Here is a 12,063-nt window from a genome sequence, read left to right on the forward strand (position 1 = left end):
AAGCGGAGGAGCGGAGATGAGCGGGACGAACATCCCGCCCACCTCCTTCCTTCCGCATTGCGGCCGGCGGCAGATAAGGAGATGTTTCTCGCTCCTGCGGTGTCACACACAGCGATGTGTGCTGCCGCAGGAACGAGGAACAACATCTATAAACAACCATTAACAATTTTTGGTTTTAGGACGACCTCTCCATGGTGAACGATTTTCACCATATTTGAGGTCGCTTAAGGTCGCTGGTAAGTGTCACACGCTGCGATACCGTTAATGACGCCGGATGTGCGTCACTAACGACGTGACCCCGACGATAAAACATTAACGATATCGTAGCGTGTAAAGCCCCCTTAAGTGTGCTTTATGGGCCTCCGTCAGGCAGCTGTCTGCACACTGTTTTACTATACAAGAAAACTTAGTCATATGTAGAGAGCCACTGCATAAGCAAAGCCAGCAGACTAGAAGTTTCACAGACTGGCTTAGGCTAGTTTCACACTTGCGTTGTTTTCCTTCAGTCGCAATCCGCAGTTTTGGAAAACAGCGGAATCCTTTAACAGATTCCGCTGCTTCCCATAGACTTGTATGGACGATGGATTACGTCTGATGGACCTGCGTTGCTTCCGCTGGCCGACGTTGCGTTGCTTACGCCGGGCGGAAGGAACGCCGCATGTAATGTTTTTTGAGCAGCGGAATCCTTAGGATTTCAATGCGCATGCTCTCTCTGGCTACCTGGACACGTAACCAGGGTACACATCGGGTTACTAAGCAAAGCGCTTTGCTTAGTTACCCTGGCTACGTGTGCAAGGAGCCAGCGCTAAGCGGTATACGCTGGTAACCAAGGTAAATATCGGGTAACCAAGCAAAGTGCTTAGATTAGTTACCCGATATTTACCCTGGCTACGTGTGCACGGAGCCCGACACTTCCCCGCTCAGCTTCGCCCCCTCCCGCACTCCACATGTACAGACACACACACGCCCGTCCCCAGCCATGCAGTCCCCCGCAGCACTGACGTCCTCAGCGCCAGGGCCCCGCTCGGCTCCACCCACCCGCACTCCGCCCCCCGCAACATTTTCGGCGGCCGAACGATCAGCTGATCAGCTGATCACCCGGCGGCCGGCTGCTGTGAGCGATCAGCTGATCACCCGGCGGCCGGCTGCTGTGAGCGATCAGCTGATCACCCGGCGGCCGGGTGATTAGCTGATCGTTCACAATAGTCTGCCGCCGGTAAAACTGTAAAGAAAAAAAAAAAAAGAAAAAAAAAGCAGATTACGATTTGTTGAATCTGTTGTGCCACTATATGCAACACATCCGTTGCATCCGTCACACAACGCAATGCAACAAATGCTCTTCAACGCAAGTGTGAAACTAGCCTTATCAGCACAACACTCCACTGGAAGTTTCCAATTTCTCTAGTACGGCCTAAGACACACTGCATGAAAATCGGTGCGAGTGGAGTGCGATAAAACATCGCATTCCACTCAGACTAATATCAGCCTGTGTGTCAGCACCCATGAGTGATTATTCTCTTAGCCCTAATCAGACCGAGAAAGCAATTGCAGCATGCTGCGACTGTAAAGCGATCCTGTTTTCTCTCGCACCCATTCAAGTCTATGGGGCGAGAGAAAAATTGCACTGCACTCGCGAGTGCAGGGCGAGAATGGAAATAGTCTGCTACGGAGGAGAGAGGGAGATAAATCCCTACTCCCCTCCACAGAGCCAACCCTCCCCCTGCAGCTGAGGTCCGCTCGCATGATCGTACCTCAGCCGCAGGGACACACGCATGACACTTGGCTCTGTTGTACTGCCAGCGTGAGCCAAGTGTCATGCGAGGTCATCGCATTAGTCCCAGTGTGGCCCCGGCCTACTACTTACAGTCAAGGCCGAAATGAAGTATTTCTCCCAGAAAATTATTGCAATTGCATGTTTTTTTATACACGTTTATTTCTTTTGTGTTTAGTGGAACAACACAAAAAAAAAAAAAAAACAACAGAAAAAAAGCAAATGAAACATAATTTCACCCAAAACCCCAACCAGGAGCTGGAAAAAAAAAATTGTTAGCACCTTTCCAAAATTGTGGGTTAACAATAGTGATGGGTGAGCACTAAAATGCTGAAAAGCTCGTTACTCGATTTTAACTGGTCAGACAGTCGGACGAGCTCGACGTGAGTAATGAACATTATGGGAAGTCAATGATTGACCTGTTCAGGTCTATGCCCACAGAGCCAGCCATAAACAGAGCATTTCCAACAGGAGGGCTGGGTTTTGTTTTTTTGGTCCCACTACGTCTGAGAACATTTGTTTTATCACCAGGAAAGCCATCCAGAGACTGAGAATGGCTCTCTTTGTGGTGCCAGCACACATCATGCAGTGAAGCAAGTCTGTGTGTTGTGGTCGTTGTTTCATGGACATAACATTCGAGCACCGAAGATACTCAGCCGAGCTCCACAAGTAGCTAAGCACCCCAATGCTCGATCGACTAACGAGCACGCTCGCTCATCACTAGCAAACAACTTTTTTTCCAAACATATGGCACTTATTCAAACGCACTTGTGGCAAGTAACAGGTGTGGGCAATATGAAAATCACATTCGAAACCAGATAAAAAGGGGAGACGTTGACTCAATGTTTGTATTGTGTGTCAGTAAATGCAGCACTAAGCATTGAGAACAGAAAGAAAAGAGAACTGTCTAAGCACTTGAGTACCAAAATTGTTGAAAAATAATCTCCGGAGCTCTTGATGTTCCTCTGTTCATGGTGCACAACATGATCATGGAGCTTACAACCCATGGTACTGTAGCTAACCTCATTGGACATGGATGGCAAAGAAAAATTGATGAAAGGTTGCAGAGTCTTGTGGACAGAAGGCTAAGATAGAGCTTTTTGGTAAAGCACAGCATTCTACTGATTACCAAAAACAGAATGAGGCCTACAAATAAAAGAATGCAATAACTACAGTCAAAGATGGTGGAGTTTCAAAAATGTTTTGGGGTTATTTTGCTGCCTCTGGCACTGAGTGCATTGACTGTGTGGTATATAATTACAAAATGTAAACAGCAGCACTCTAACAAGCTAAAATACAGTGGGGGAGAAAAAAAAAAAAAAAAGTATTTAGTCAGCCACCAATTGTGCAAGTTCTCTCACTTACAAAGATGAGAGGCCTGTAATTGACATCACAGGTAGACCACAACTACGAGTCAAAATGAGAAAACAAATCCAGAAAATCACCTTGTCTGATTTAGCAAGATTTTATTTTGGCAAATTATTGTGGAAAATAAGTATTTAGTCATCTAAAAACATGCACGATTTCTGGCTCTCAGAAACCTGTAACTTCTTAAAGAGACTCCTCTGTTCTCCACTCATTTCCTCTAGTAATGGCAAAAAGAACACCTGCCCACAACCTTAAAAACAGTCACGCTCCAAATTCCACGATGGAATAGACCAAAGAGCTGTCGAAGGACACTAGAAACAAAATTGTAGCCCTGCACCAGGCTGGGAAGACTGAATCTGTAATAGGCAAGCAGCTTGGTGTGAGGAAATCAACTGCGGGAACAATAATAAAATGTAAGACATACAAGACCACTGATAGTCTCCATTGATCTGGGGCTCCACGCAAGATCTCACCCTGAGGGGTCAAAATGATCACAAGAATGGTAAGCAAAAATCCCAGAACCATACAGGGGGACCTACTGAATAACCTGCATAGAGCTTGGACCACCGTAACAAAGGCTACCATCAGTAATACACTACGCTGTCAGGGACTCAGATCCTGCAGTGCCAGACGTGTTCCCTGCTTAAGCCAGTACATGTCCTGGCCCGTCTGAAGTTTGCTAGAGAGCATTTGGATTGTCCAGAAGAGTATTGGGAGAATGTCATATCGTCTGATGAAACCAAAGTAGAACTGTTTGGTAGAAACACAACTAGTCGTGTTTGGAGGAGAGAGAATGCTGAGTTGCATCCAAAGAACACCATACCTACTGTGAAGCATGGGGATGGCAACATCATGCTTTGGGGCTTTTTCTCTGCAAAGGGACCAGGACAACTGATCCGTGTACATAAAAGAATTAATGGGGGCATGTATCGTTAGATTTAGAGTGCAAACCTCCTTCCATCAGCAAGTGCATGGAATATGAAACGTGGCTGGGTCTTTCAGTATGATAATGATCCCAAGCACACTGCCAGGGCAACAAAGGAGTGGCTTCATAAGAAGCATATAAGGGTCCTGGAGTGGCCTAGCCAGTCTCCAGATCTCATCCCCATAAAAAACCTTTGGAGGGAGTTGAAAGTTTGTGTTGCCCAATGACAGGCCCAAAACATCACTGCTCTAGAGGAGATCTGCATGGAGGAAAGGGCCAACCTACCACCAATAGTGTGTGCCAACCTTGTGAAAACCTACAGAAAATGTTTGACTTCTGTCATTGCCAACGAAGGGTATATATCAAAATATTGAGAGGAACTTTTGTTATTGACCAAATACTTATTTTCCACCATAATTTGCAAAAAAAAAATCTTGCCAAATCAGACAAGGTGATATTCTGATTTTGTTTTCTCATTTTGTCTGTCATAGTTGAGGTCTACCTATGATGTCAATTACGGTACAATTGGTGGCTGACTAAATACTTTTTTTCCCCCACTGCAAAAAGAGGTTTTCCAGCAGCACGTCCGGTAATATAAAAATCTTTATTTCATATTCTTTAAAATTAAGATATCAATAAACAAAAAAGGGGGGCCGTTTTATACCCCTCGGGGTTGTTAAGAATCGCTTACACGTTTCGGACATGTCCTTACTCATAGCTGTATGAGGGAATTCTGGCACTGCATTACTGCTATAGAATATTTGAAAAAAAATGAGGTTGGGGGTGCCAACAATTTTGTCCAGCTCATTTTTGAAGTTTTGTGTGAAACTACCGTATTTTTCGGATTATAAGATTTGAGAGGAAAGTGAGGGGTGTGTCTTATAATCTGAATGTAGCTTACCGGGGTGGTGGAGAGGGGGTCGCAAGAGGCCGGGGAAATGCTGCAGTGGCTGTGCAGGGGTTGCGGTGGCTGGGCTGGTGAGGGGGTCTGCGGAGGCTGGTGCAGCTATGCAGTGTCAGCAGCTGCTATGCGGAGTCTGCGCATGGTCTCCGGCGGCTTTACTAGCGCTGCAGGTCAGGCGGTGAGGATTTCAAATATTGCAGCCCGGAATTGGCGCATGCACAGTTGCAGCTCTCGGCTCAAGCTCTCATCTGCACAGGCGCCGCCTCTGGCGGACTTTAGGAAAATGGCGCCAGGAGGTGGCGCTTGCGAGGGTGACATCTTGGCTTGCCATTGAGCCTTGAGCTGTGTTAACTTCGGGCGCTATTTCTTTGAAACCCTCAACGGCCACAGCCCAAGCCGCAGAACAGCTGCCCCAGCATGGCAGCACCAGCCTTCTCCGCAGCCCGAGTCCCAGCAGTAGCCGCCACAGCCCGAGCCCAAGCTCAGCTGCCCCAGCATGGCAGCACCAGCCTCCGCCGAAGCAGCAGCCACAGCCCGAGCCCAAGCACAGCTGCCCCAGCATGGCAGCACCAGCCTCCGCCGCAGCTCGAGCCCCAGTCTCTGCCGCAACTCCAGCCTCCGCTGGAGCCCCATCACAGCCTCCTCCACCACCGCTACTGCCCCCTTCATAAAGACACCACCGGATTACAAGTCAGACTCCATTTTTTCACCTTTCCTTGCTCTGAATTTGGGGTGTATTTTTATAATCCGGTGCATCTTATAAAACTAAAAATACAGAATGTTCAATTTGCCTTTTATTTTTCCTGTGTTTTTTTTGTTGTGTTCCAATACAATCCAAATACATGTGCATAACAAAAAATGTGTAACTGCAATAATTTTCTGAGAGAAATATTTCATTTTCTGGAGCAATTTCAAGGGTGGCAACATTTTGGCCACGAGTATATATTTCTGCATATCTTTGTCTATGGCAGTTTCATGATTGCATTATTCAATACTCTTACAAATTACCATTGCTGATTCCACCCTGAATATTTATCACATGAGAACATTACAGTAAGATGGCCATTTTATGATAAAACGAGCCCGCCAATTTAGGCCACTAACCTAACCTGCACATGGATATCCTGACTTACCGCTAAGGGCAGATGTCATTGGAAAGAAAGCTCAGCCTTGTTCAATTTTAAAGGGAACCTGTTATTAGATTAAAACACATTATTAAGAGCTGGCTGGGGAGAAGAGACTAGCCTTGACCAGCTTCTCCCCCCTCCAGTTGATTGACAGGTCACTGCCATAAGTGTACATAGGCAGAGACCTGTCAATTACCAGCATACAATAAACTAAGTGATACATTGTTGGAATCGGGATCTCTGGCCCTACCTGATGCTCCTCTCAGATTACATAACAGACCTGGAGAGAGATTGCCTTTAAAACGAATCTGTCCCTAGAGTGTAGTGCAAAAGTAGCAACAAATACCATGGGTCACTTTTTGGCTTCTTGTTGTACTTGTTTGTCTATAGACAGTATATGTAGAAACTGTCAATCACCAACAGAGGTCCACTGGACCATGTGAAGAGTGAGGACTGCGTAGCCCAAGCTGATCACAGAGAGGACTAGCAGAGCTGCAGCAGACAAAACAGGTATTTATCTAGACTACAGCAAGAAGCCCAGTAAGAGTATGTGCATGATGTCTTCATAAAAATAATTGTAAAAACCATAGGAAAACGCCTCAAAAATGCATCAACAGCCAAGACTGGAGGAAAAATGCAAAGGAAAAAATGAAATGACAAGACCCATAAGAAAAAAAAATACAAAATAAACTAATTTCTTAAGCCTGCAGTCATATTAGCACATGGCATCCGATGTGAGAGCAATGGATGCGATATGCTAATGACCCCCGACTCAGGTTCTGCTGCGAGCGTGAGCCGAGTGTCACGCGACTGTGACCCGATCTTGCGATCGGGTCACAGCTGTGAAGAAGGGGGCGGGTGCTGCAGAGAAGAGGGAGGGGTAATTCCCCCATCTCCTCCATTGTCAGCCTGTGCGTATATCGCACTGCACTGGGATGACATCCGAGTGCAGTCCGATGTTTCTCTCACCCATACACTTGAATGGGTGCGAGTGATACGGCTCTCACAGGCAATCGCAGCATGCTGAGATTTTTTCCTCAGTCCGTTTAGGGCTGAGAAAAAACTCGCAGATGTGAGCTGCAGCATTGTCCAACATGGGGCCGAGTGCAATGCAAGATTTTCTCACGTTGCACTCGTCCGATTTATATGCTCGTGTGAGCGTACCCTAAAGCATATTCTACTTCAAATACTCGGCAGGGTCGCCAGAGTTTAAGACGTCGCAAGGCAGTGGTGCCTGTGTTTCTATTATACTTTTCCTCCGATTGTTCCACTTCTGGTTTTGGCCACAAATACTGAAATACTGAGGGAAAAACTTAAATACCGAATGTGTGCACATGGCCTTACAAATAGATACACCATGAACATGTTTCGAAACCTGGTTGGCATATTTGGAGGTCATTTAATTTACAAGAAACAGAACTGTTTTTTTTTTTATACAAACACTATGGTTATATTAAAAGGGCTTGCTTGGATTTTAATGTTGATGGCCTATTAGGAGGACTGGCACCCTGCACCCCACAATGAGCCATTTTTAACACCCATTGAGGTAAGTAGTAAAGAGTGTGCATAGCGGAATGGCACAGATCTGTACCCCAAGTTGTGGTCGACTCGGGTACTGAAGATCAGCTCCTATTCACTTCAATGGAAGAACAGCCCCTACTCTGCATACATGAATGAAGTATTCTGGCTTTCTACCCGATTTTCCATTAGTCACCATGGGACTTGCCAACAGCTAGGGGTGTCAGGACAGGCCAGCAATATCAAAGTTCTGGACAAGCCCTTAAAAACTTACAGCAAAGTATGAGAAAGTCTGCAGAGATGTTTGATTTCAGGTAAATTATCACCCGTGGAATAAGAAATCCTGAAAACATACAGTGTTGGCGGCTCCTGAGGACTGGAGTGGAGGAACACTGCTCTAGGCATTGCGCTTTTATAGCACTTCAAAGATGTCTGTACAAAATGACACAAATTTTAGAAATTAAAAAAATAAAATATATTAAAAAAAAAAAAAAGGAAAGAGGCGAGAAGGTCAGCATTTGTACTTGACAGGCCAAGACAGCTCAGGGATATCCTCAGGGGAGTCTTCGGAGGCACTACACATAAATAACGACCAGTCTGACCACTGGACATTTATCACACACACGAGAATGCCAACTTGCTTCACTTGAATTTTAACACACTTAGAAAGTGAAAAATAAGGAAGCGTCACTTCCTTTTCAATGCTCTAAAGAAGTTCCCTAAGGCTATGTGCGCACGTTGCGTAATTACATGCAGTTACGCTGCGCTTAGTGCGCTGCGCTTCGGCTGCTGCCCGAAGCACACGTTCTAAGAAGTGACATGTCACTTCTTCCGTGCGCTTTGCCGGCAGCCCCTGCTCTGTCTATGGCAGGAGCTGCATGCAGAGCGCACGTTCTCTGCCGGCACCATGCACTTCAGAACGGAGCTTTTCAGCTGCGCTCTGAAGCGCACCTTTTAGGTGCAGTGCAGAGCGCACACGTGCGCACATAGCCTTAGGCTCGTATCACATTAGGGTTGAATTCACTAAGGCAACGTGCCCACGATCAGTGTTGCAACGAAAACACTCTGCATCCAAAACACTGCGATGTACAGTACAAGTATAGTGCACAGGATTTCTAGAAGTCCCATCCACTGTGCTTGTACGAAAAACTGACTTGCGGTGCGGTTTTTCGAGCCACAAGCATGTCAATTCTTTCCTGCAAAGTCGCAAGCGTTCTCAGTAGGGAAAACACAACGAGAGACCGCTTTGCCCCTAACCGAGATCACGGGCACGAGCAACGAGCAACTACTGTCTCCTGCGTAGGAGATTCGCGGCCCCGCAGGTCAGCACGCAGTGGGTCCTGATCATGGGCACGTACCCTAAGGGTGGCGCTCTTCCTACAAAAGTCTTCGGCTGGGTTCAGACAAGTATAACGCAAAATAGTTTTTCATAAAGGAAAAAACACACATCAATTTTTCATCTATAGCAGGGTAGCACTGAGTGCAGCATACCTGCTGGGGGCGCCCACTGAATATCGCAGGAGGACCTGGTAGCGACACAGACGCCCGGAGTCTGCCAAGTATAATCCTCCTGGGAAACTGGATCTGCATTTTTTTGGGGGGTAAACTTTCCCCCAACAATGTTTCCCCAAGAATAAGCTCTACCCAGAAAAAAAAATACCAATCGAATTTTTCAGGGAAAAAAAATTATAAGATACAGGAACACACAGTAGTACCGAGCATTGTAATGCTCGCTCATCACTAATTACGAGTACTGAGCACCTGAGCATGGCAGTGCTCGCTCATCACTAGCACCGAGCACCCGAACATGGCAGTGCTCACACATCACTAGCACCCGAACATGGCAGTGCTCACAAATCCCTAGTTACGAGTACCCGAACATGGCAGTGCTCGCTCATTACTAGGTACAAGTATCGAGCACCTGAGCATGGTAGTGCTCGCTCATCACTAGGTACAAGTACCGAGCATGGTAGTGCTCGCTCATTACTAGGTACAAGTACCGAGCACGGTAGTGCTCGCTCATCACTAGTACCGAGCACCCGAGCATGCCAGTGCTCACTCATCACTAGTACTGAGCACCCGAGGATAGCAGTGCTCACTCATCACTAGTAACAAGTACCCGAGCTTGGTAGTGCTCACTCATCACTAGTACCGAGAACCCGAGCATGGCAGTGCTCACTCATCACTAGGTAGAAGTACCGAGCACCCGAGCTTGGTAGTGCTTACTCATCACTAGTACTGAGCACCCAAGAATAGCAGTGCTCACTCATCACTAGTTACGAGTACCTGAGCATGGCAGTGCTCGCTCATTACTAGTACCAAGCATGGTAGTACTCACTAATCATTATTTACAAGTACTGAGCACCCGAGCATGGTAGTCCTCGCTCATCACTAGTACTGAACACCCAAGAATAGCAGTGCTCACTCATCACTTGTGGTGGTCCATGTGAGATCTTTTTTGTGCAGCCATTGGCTTGCATATCAGAGTTGTGGCTGCTGCACTTTTTTCTGGTTGCCATCCGTCAGTGGCTAGCCTGTAGGCTTCTGTTCTGCGGATAGTCGGACAGCACAGAGACTGATGAGCCCTTATGGGGCGCACAATGGAGATACTATGCACCACATGCATATACCGGCACCTCTCCGTAACTGCGGCCCACCATGGGCTGCCCATGAGCCTCAAACAGAAAACTTTTTTTCTGTCATTAAAGCTTCTGTAAATTCTAGGAAATATTCATAGCTGCTGCTGGCCCCGCTATTTCCAATAAAGTGAAATTGACGACAATTTTTAAAAAAAATGTACAGTTTTTTTGCACAAATCACAAGATGACAGAATTTGTGACTCTACGAAAATGTGCGGAAAGAATTGGAAATAACGTATTAAGCCCCCGTCCCCTCCAATGGGCCCGGCTGGTTATGGGAACACACGACCACCCCACCGCACAGAAAGCGCTGCTGGCGGGATCTCACATAATCCACACCTAAAACTTAGATTTTGGTGCCGGATTAGCGCAGATCTCACGCGTGGATTAACCCTACTGTAATCCTATAGAACTAATCCCCGGATTTCAGCAAATAATCTGAGAAGATCATGAAGGTAATCAGGAGGATAAATGCTGTAGTATACACTGTATGACCAGACATGCCCCGGGGCCACTAGAGGTGCGAGGATGGCCACCACAATGTGCGCACCTGAACCAGCCCCAAACGGCCAATAAGCCATCCCTAGAAGAGCAGAGCCAACGAAGCACTCAGCTTTCCAGGCATCCGGAGCGGCTTATGGTCCCTGGATGTGGGCCAGTGCCATTCACCAGAGGTGTAGGTGCCGGCCGCCAGCTGACAGACTACAGCCATAACACCCGTTACCGGGGCTCCATGCTGTGTGTGTGTGTGTGTGTATACCGCCGGTAACGGGGTGCAGCAGCGCACAGCCGCATGAGGCAGCTAGGAAACAGGGCGCCTGACACTGCCCGCACCACAGCACTACCCGCACTCACCTCTCCGCTGCCCCCCGCATGGAGCTGCCACTACACGGGAACCTCTTGGTAGCAGCAGTGCCCTCAGCAGCCGAGGCGCGCACCCACGCACCAACTCCCTCCCCCGCCAGACTCACAGGCCCCGCCCACACGAGGACGCGCGCTAGACTCCGCCCACCAGGCCTGTCTGCGCGCGCCGCGGGCTACGGGTTCCGTATAGCGGAGGCTGGGAGGTATCAGCGCCTGCTCCTCCGTTATACGGCGGTGCTCGGCCTGTCAGTGGGAGGATTACCGGAGTGTGAGCACACAGTGCGGGGGGAGCACAGCCCGACATGTGTAATGGAGGGGAGTGCAAGAGGTGTGGGGAGACACAGCACGGCCACAGCAGGCCCCTCTACAAGACTGGGACATAGTATCCAGCCCATAATGTCACTATACATTCCGTTACCGTAGTTACCGTACTACAGACAATAGTCACCGTACTGCATCCCATAGTCCCTATACATCCCAGTCACCATACTATATCCCATAGTCACTATACATCCCAGTCACCATACTATATCCCATAGTCACTATACATCCCAGTCACCATACTATATCCCAGTCACCATACTATATCCCATAGTCACTATACATCCCAGTCACCATACTATATCCCATAGTCACTATACATCCCAGTCACCATACTATATCCCATAGTCACTATACATCCCAGTCACCATACTATATCCCAGTCACCATACTATATCCCAGTCACCATACTATATCCCATAGTCACTATACATCCCAGTCACCATACTATATCCCATAGTCACTATACATCCCAGTCACCATACTATATCCCATAGTCACTATACATCCCAGTCACCATACTATATCCCATAGTCACTATACATCCCAGTCACCATACTATATCCCAGTCACCATACTATATCCCAGTCACCATACTATATCCCATAGTCACTATACATCCCAGT

At 47.4% G+C, this 12,063-nt stretch overlaps 1 protein-coding gene across 2 annotated transcripts in view; it reads right to left on the minus strand.

Annotated features, from left to right (window-relative positions):
- The window catches only part of TPST2 (tyrosylprotein sulfotransferase 2), a 109,122-nt gene extending 97,916 nt beyond the window's left edge, over positions 1 to 11,206 (minus strand). For both annotated transcript variants that reach the window (XM_075341736.1, XM_075341735.1), the window contains exon 1: positions 11,108 to 11,206. The gene's annotated coding sequence lies outside the window, so the exon portion shown is untranslated. The remainder of the gene's footprint in view (positions 1 to 11,107) is intronic.
- Between the last annotated feature and the right edge of the window lie 857 nt (positions 11,207 to 12,063).

This window comes from Anomaloglossus baeobatrachus, chromosome 1 (assembly GCF_048569485.1).
Source record: "Anomaloglossus baeobatrachus isolate aAnoBae1 chromosome 1, aAnoBae1.hap1, whole genome shotgun sequence".
Classification (NCBI taxonomy): Eukaryota; Metazoa; Chordata; class Amphibia; order Anura; family Aromobatidae; genus Anomaloglossus; species Anomaloglossus baeobatrachus.